Source organism: Orycteropus afer, unplaced genomic scaffold (genome assembly GCF_000298275.1).
Source record: "Orycteropus afer afer isolate SDZICR_OR568_19922 unplaced genomic scaffold, OryAfe1.0 scaffold00003, whole genome shotgun sequence".
In the NCBI taxonomy this organism is placed as follows: domain Eukaryota; kingdom Metazoa; phylum Chordata; class Mammalia; order Tubulidentata; family Orycteropodidae; genus Orycteropus; species Orycteropus afer.
In genome coordinates this window covers 28036321-28044008 of record NW_006921590.1, presented here as the reverse complement: position 1 = coordinate 28044008, position 7688 = coordinate 28036321, and the positions used below count along the sequence as shown (strand labels likewise).

The following is a 7688-nucleotide window of genomic DNA, read 5'->3' as shown; positions in this document are numbered from 1 at the left end:
TTGAACCGCCAGCCTTCTGGTTAGCAGTCAAGTGCCTCAGGCACTACGCCACCAGAGCTCCTATTAAAGAGTCCTAGGTGGTGCAAATAGTAAGCCCTTGGACTACTACCCAAAGCATCGGTGGTTCAATCCCATCCAGGAGTGCCTCAGAAGAAAGGCCTGGTGATTGACTTCTGGAAAATCAGCCATTGAAAACCCTATGGAGCCGTTCTACTCTGCACACATGAGTCACCATGAGTCAGAATCCAGTCAAGAACAACTAACAATAGAAAGCAAACACGTGCACACACACATGCCCATATTTGTGGCATTTGCCATTTTCCATAGTATAAAAACTCCCACCATGGCCAATTTCAAGATATCAATGTGAGGTCACTGAACACAGAGCTGCCAAGAGATGAGCATAATCATCTTGATTGAGCCCTCCTGAAGGATGCTTCTCTTAATGTTATCCCTGCCCAGGCTAGACTACTTGGTATTTCCTTTACTTCTTGTTCTTCTTGAATGAACAACCTTCCATTAAATTCTTAGAGTGGCCTACATGTTCCCATACAATCTGCCTCCATTCCCCATTGGCTCTCTGACATCATTTTGTACAATTTATTTGTTTTACCACACCAACCTCTTTACTGTTTTGGAAGATACCAGTCACATTCCTGCTTAGGGCTTTTGCCCTGGCCATTTTATCTCCTTGGAACACTCTTCCTCTTAACAATTGCAAGGCTTACTCCCTTATATCTTTCAAATGTTTGCTCAATCACCACCTCCCCAGTGAGGCAATCACTAACTACTCTATAATATCCTTCACCCCTCTGTACTTCCAATCCACCTTACCTACAGGACTCATGTTCTAATGTGCCTTACCATTTGTATGTTTGCTGTCTGTTGTTTCTTACCTTGTACTAGAATATAAGCTTCATCAGAGCAGAGACTTCTGCTTTGCTTTGTTCACTGATATATCCCAAGTGCCTAGAATAGTTCCCAGCCTATAGTCAAAGTCCAGTACATATTTTTAATTAATAAATGAATTCCACTAGCTCTTTTGTTTAATATCCCATTTTACTTTCCCTTGCTGCTCTACTTTTTTAATGACTGGTCTATAGCTGTAGCCTCCATAATTAGCAATTACATAATCTCTTTTATTCATCTGTATAATAGTTTTATATAGACAAATCAATCTTTTTCTTTTAATTTCATTGAACATTTTTAAGGTTTCAAACTATTTCCCATTTAGAGATTTGATAACCAATGATTTTTTCTTCTAGTTTTTATTCTTTAATTATTTAAATGCCTTTCTTTTTAAATTTTCAACTCTGATATATTTGGAATTTATTTTGATCCAATCATAGTCTGTAATAAGGACTTCTGGTGATGCAGTGCCTAGGGCATTTGACTGCTAACCAGAAGTTGGGCCTTTCAAACCCACCAGCTGCTCCACAGGAGGAAGATGAGGCAATCTACTTCCATAAAGATTTGGAAACCCAATGAAGGTTGCTATGAGTCGGAATTGATTTGATGTCAGTGGCAGTGGTGTACTCTGTAATAATAACAGCAATAACTATAACAGTATGTAACATTTATTGAATACTGATTATTTGGTATAAATCTTCCTAGAAGTAGATTAAGTGGATTTCAAAAGGTGTTTCAGCAAATGCTTCAAGAGAACACATAGGATTTTTTTTCTTTCAGAAATGGAAATTTTATTGTAAAATGATATTTAACTCATACTATTTTTTATTTTCATTGGAATTTATAGTATTAAAGCTAAGCTGAAATGAAGCTTAAGTATTTTATCTCAGAAATTCAGTGACTGTAGAAGAAACAGCCTCAAGACTTTGTGGATGATTAACTGTGCTTTGGACAGTGTTCTGTTGTGATCCATAATTTTCATTGATTAATTTTTGGAAGTAGACTGCCAGGCCTTTCTTCCTAGTCTGCCTTAGTCTAGAAGCTCTCCCTGAAACCTGTCTGTCACGGTGACCCTGCTGGTGTTTGAAATACTGGTAGCTAAGCTTCCAGCATCACAGAAACATGAAAGTTGCCACAATATGAAAAAACTGATGGACAGTTGGTGGTAGGGACTTATCAGGTCAACATGAATCAAATCCAACTCAATGGGAATAACAACTATGCCTCATATTATGTACTTTTTAAAATCACTTTCTTAATTGTTGCCATACCGAACATTGTATTTTTCACTTCCTCTATCACCTTTCCTTTTATTATAGATGAATTTGTTTGGTAACTGCAATTGTAAGAGTCTAAGAAATTAAAATTTATTAGCAAGTATCAGGGAGCTCTAATTTTTAGCCTGACATAATTCCAGCTCTTGAACAATTTTGAAATACCACAAAGTTTGGATTAAAAACAGAATTATTTTATCTATGCCACCTGTTTCCATTCAGAGGGCCTGTGACACACTTAAATGTTCTCTGGTCTATGCAAAATTTCCCAGATATGTTTTGTTTATGACATTTGGTATCCTGCTCATTAACTAAAGTGATATAAAAGATCAAAAACACTGTTTAGAAAAAGTGTTTTATCTGCTGCACCTGCTAAATTCTGCTTGTAGCTAAGAGGAGATGACATATTTGTGAGGGTTTTTTCCCCATTTTCTAAAACATTCAGAATAAACTAAAATATCTCAAAATTTACAACCTATGCATTTACCCTTACTTCCTCTATAATGAACCCTAAAGCCAAGTTAGAAGTTTTATTTTGTAAAATCCATGTTCTCCATGGGAGCTCTGGTAACATAGGGCCTAAGGCACTTGACTGCTAACCAGAAGGCTGGCAGTTTAAACCCACCAGCCACTCCTCAGAAGGAAGGTTGGGCTATCTACTTCTGTAGTGATACTGCCTCGGCAACCCAAGGAGGGGTCGCTATGAGTCAGGTCCGACTCCACGGCACATAACAACAACAACAAATGTTCTCCATATCAGACTGAACAAGGCAGAATCAAAGAAACATTTGCCTTCTTTTCTTGAGTTTCTTCAAAATGTATGTGATTCCTGAAATTTATTGGACACCATTTATAATTGGGCAGGAATTTTTCATGACAGAAAGAGCCAGGCAATAATTTTTGTGCTATTGTGAAATACCGGAGACAATAACTGTATATTCTGCATATTAGAAAAAGAAGGCTTTGAGTCATAGGTTGAAGGGAATTTAGAGTTTTAGTTTGAAGGAATTCTTAAAAATGAAACCTAGTTTTTAGTTATCTACATGGCACAAATGGTTAAACGCATGACTGCTAACAAAAAGTTTGGTGATTCAAACCTATCCAGAAACTCTTGACAATGTGCTTCCTTAAAGGTTACAGCTAAGCAAACCTTGTGGGGCAGTTCCACTCTGCACATATGGGATTGCTACGAGTCAGAATCAACTCAATGGCACCTAACAACAACAAAGAATTAAGATCAGTGAAACCTTCAAACACTTACCCCAAATGTTCTTGATTTCCAGGAAGAAAAGAGAGAAAGAAAAGATCTTTAATGAAAATGAACCCCTAAATTATACCATATCTAATCATATCATTATAACCTGATTTTCAGTAGTGTGCCCACCAACGGACAATGGATTATGAGGGACAGGTGGCCTTGATCCTTCAGCCTTTGGGCCACTAGGCACTGGCCAGGGCTTCCTATAACTCAAATTTCAAAGACAGCCCAAGTGGAAAAATATCCATTTGAAAAATTAAAAGCCACTGTGAAAAAGACTTTTCTTATAAAATTCCTACCTAAGAATTAAAGCACAATTATATATTACTGTACAGCCAGGGCCAATCAAGGGTTAAAAAAAAATCCCACTGTCCTTAGCTAAGGAATTCCAGCTAAGATACACACACACAAAATACAAAACCCACTTCTATCAAGTTGATTCTAACTCATAGTGACCCTCATTGGGTTTCCAAGGCTGTAAAGTAGATTGCCCCATCTTCCTCCAGCAGAGTGGCTCATGGGTTTGAACCACTAACCTCTGGTTAGCAGCCAAATACGTTATGCACTGTGGCACCAGAGCTCCTTAAGAACTGTAATAAAATATAAATATTATCATCTATCATTTGAATCATTCACATGTTCTTTGGGTTGATCTTCAGATTAGTGGAATTAATTTTTCCCTATTACATCTTAAAAATTAGAAAGACACTTTTATCAAAATAATCATGCAAAATTTTGGAAATTCACATGTTTCAGTAATAAAGATATTTAAGTGGACTTATCATCAAGAGTAAAAAATTGGAGATTTTTAAAACTTAATTAGGAAATACATGAATGGGCAATCTGTTCTTGTTAGTGGAAGGAAACATGGTCCTTTCAGAAGTGATTTTAAAAAGTGGATTCTATTAAATTAGAAGAAACCCAAATTACAAGCAATAGTTTAAAAGCAGTCAAAATCTTAACTATACTTTACATTAACATGTAATTTACAGTACAGTATAATTGAGAGCATCAGAATTTTAAGCTCTTAGTTTTATTGGTTTTAAAATTTTAGAGCTTTACGATTTCTAATTCTGCTTTTTATGTGATTATATTTTGAGGTAGTCATTATATTCTTAAACTTCAGCTGATGCTATGATAGGTATAGCACTTGCTGTCAAGTTGATTCTGACTAATGGCAACCCATGTGTGTCAGAGCACTGTGCTCCACAGAGTCTTCAGTGGCCAGTTTTGCAGAAATAAATTCCCAGGCGTTTCTCCTGAGGCATGTCTGCATGGACACAAACTTCCACCCTTTTGATTAGCTGCCGATCACAATAACCATTTGCACCATGCATATAGATAAAGATCTACAAGAAACTCCCACACTTGGTAAATAAGGACCTGGTCTTGGGCAACTTAAAGAGAAAATTCTAGAGTTCCACTTCTGATGTGGTGGAATAAGCACCTAAGATCAATCTTCCCACAGATAACCATCAAAACACTACTCAATAAATAAATAACATAACTACCCAAAGGCTCTTAAGAGTGAAACAAAGGCAAGCTGATTTTGTAGGGGAGTCAAAATTTGGAAGACAAGACAGGCAAAGGGGCAGTTTCCTATTTCTCTGGCGTTGGCCTGAGAAAATAGTAACCTAAAGCTTCCCTAGAAAACGTGAGTCTTTCTGTCCTGAGGAACTAGAAGACAGAGTCTTGGCTCCAGCTGCTGGAAGATGAAGGGAGTATTACCAGAAAGGAGAAAGCCAGAAAAAGGGAGCTCCAGATTTCAATGTAAACTTTGCCCAAGTATCTGGCCAAGTCTTGAACCAAAGTCATGCATACAGCAGACTCAAAGCACCTCACAGCTAAAAGAACTAGACTGAAATTTGATCCCCTGTCTATCCTCGGAAGGAAGGTTGGGCAGTCCTACTTCCCTAGTGATACTGCCTCGGAAACCCAAGGAGGGGTCGCTATGAATCGGGGTGACTTGACAGCAAACAACAACAATAACAACAACATCTATCTGATATGATCTCTGGTAGCATAGTGCCTAAGGCACCTGACTGCTAACCAGAAGGCTGGCAGTTCAAGCCCACAAGCCACCCCTGGGAAGGAAGATTGGGCAATCTACTTCCATAGTGATACTGCCTCGGAAACCCAAGGAGGGGTCGCTATGAGGTGGGTCCGACTCAACTGCAAATAACGACAACATCTATCTGATGGGAGACAGACTTTGCATTTTGACTCCACTGAAGTGAATTGCCTGATAAAACAAAAAGATCAACACTTTTTGAAGGAATATAACACAATGTAGAGCCTTCACAATGAAACAGTCACAATGTCCAGAATACAATCTAAAATTACTCAATAAATGAGGAACCAGGGAAACATGACCCATTTTCAAAGTGACTCAGGTGTTAGAATGATCAGACAAGGACTTACAACAGTTATTATGAACTTGCTTAATGAAGTTAAGAAAAATAAAAAGATAGGAAATATCAGAAAAGAAATAGAAAACATTAAAAAATGAAAATTTCAGAACTGAAAAGCACAATATCTGAAATAAAAAATTTACACACTGGGCTTACTAACAGTAGGGATGACAGAGGAAAGAGTTAATGAACTTGAAAATAGACCAAGAATAATTATCCACTTTGAAGATTGAAAGAAATGAAGAGAGCTTCAGAGACCTGTGAGATGATATCAAAAGGTTTAAAATAAGTGTAATTGAAGTCTCAGAAAAATGGGATGAGGAAGTAGAGAAAGAGATCACTATTTAAAAGAACAAATGCTGGAAATTCTAAAACTTCCATTTACTGTTGTTTCATGTGACCTTAAGTGTGTTTAACTTCAATCAAGGGCCTCTGTTGTCTTATGCCAATGTACAGACTTAGACTTTTGACAACAGTATAAAAGGTTGGACAGCATTACATTGTTCCTACTTATATTTATGAAAATGCTTATATTTTTCTTTTAAGGAGAAACAGATTTAACCCCTTTTCAGTGTAATAGCTTCCTATTTTGTTTTATTTTAAATAAATGGATTTAGTAATAAGACTATTTTGGAAAAAAATCAAAAAAGTGGGGAACAAAGTTTTGCTCTCTATTTCATGCATAATGTGGACAATAAGTCATGTAGTGGGGGAAAATATGGGGGAGACAATTTTGCCTAACATATTTGTTATCTGCTTAGAGTGATCTCTAATGGCCAATTTGATGTTTTCTTTTTATAGTTCCTGTTCCAGTTAGTTTAAAAGCCCCTCCCTTCCTTTCTATTCATAGATCAGATACACATATATGTATAAATGATTGCATGCTCTGACAGTTCTCATGGCTGTGGCCAGGGGAATTCAGTGTTGTGATTCAAACTTTAAGCCACTTTAAGGTGTTTCCTTGTATGTGACCAGAGTCACTCATCTTGGGCATACTGCCTTCCTCATCTTCCCTCCCTTCTTCAGATGTAATCTATTTTAGGTGTTTTGTTTTGTTTTCCCCCATCAGTTTAAGTGTTTTATCAGGCAGAGTATGCACGTAGGATTTTTGGAGTTATGTATAATCACATAGAAGAAGTGGGGAATATCCCACTGTTTATGCAGGAAATGGCTCCTCCACAGCCATGTTAAAAGGAGACAGAGAAGGAAAAATAAGGAAAACATTGCCACTCCCTCAGCAAGCTTTTCAGTTTCTGCATAATTGGGATCTGTTTGTCTAAAGATGGTAGGCTAGTTTGAAATATTTTCTTTAAATTATTATTTTTTTTTTTATCCAATTAATACATGGAAACAAATCAGACAGTATCTAAAAACATACTGTTTTCCATCTTCCATACCCAAATAATGTATCCTAGGACAATTCTTCTAACAGTTGCTGGTAGGAGTTCTGGGCATAGTGCCTAAGGCATTTGACTGCTAACCAGAAGGCTGGCAGTTCAAACCCACCAGCCATTCCTCAGCAGGAAGACTGAACAATCTGTTTCCATAAAGATTTATTGCCTCGGAAACCCAAGGAGGGGTCCCTATGAGTTGGATCCGACTCGATGGTAGTGAGTGAGTGAGAGACAATTCTTCCAACAGCTTCTGATATAGTTACCCTGTAATTCCAGGTAAAATAGTTTAATCTCTCTCCTGATTTGTTCATTATAGATTGTCTATTGACTCCCCAATTTGAATGATAAAAATTTAGCTCGTTTGTATTATAAACCTCTGCTTCATTTCTAATGTGGATATTGATTTTATTTTAAAATTTTTTCTTGATTACTTTTTAAACTC

The 7688-nt window shown here is 37.1% G+C and overlaps 1 protein-coding gene across 1 annotated transcript in view; it reads left to right on the top strand.

Annotated features, from left to right (window-relative positions):
- Positions 1 to 7688, top strand: part of ACAD11 (acyl-CoA dehydrogenase family member 11) — a 140610-nt gene that overhangs the window by 99970 nt on the left and 32952 nt on the right. The gene's annotated exons all lie outside the window — the stretch shown is intronic.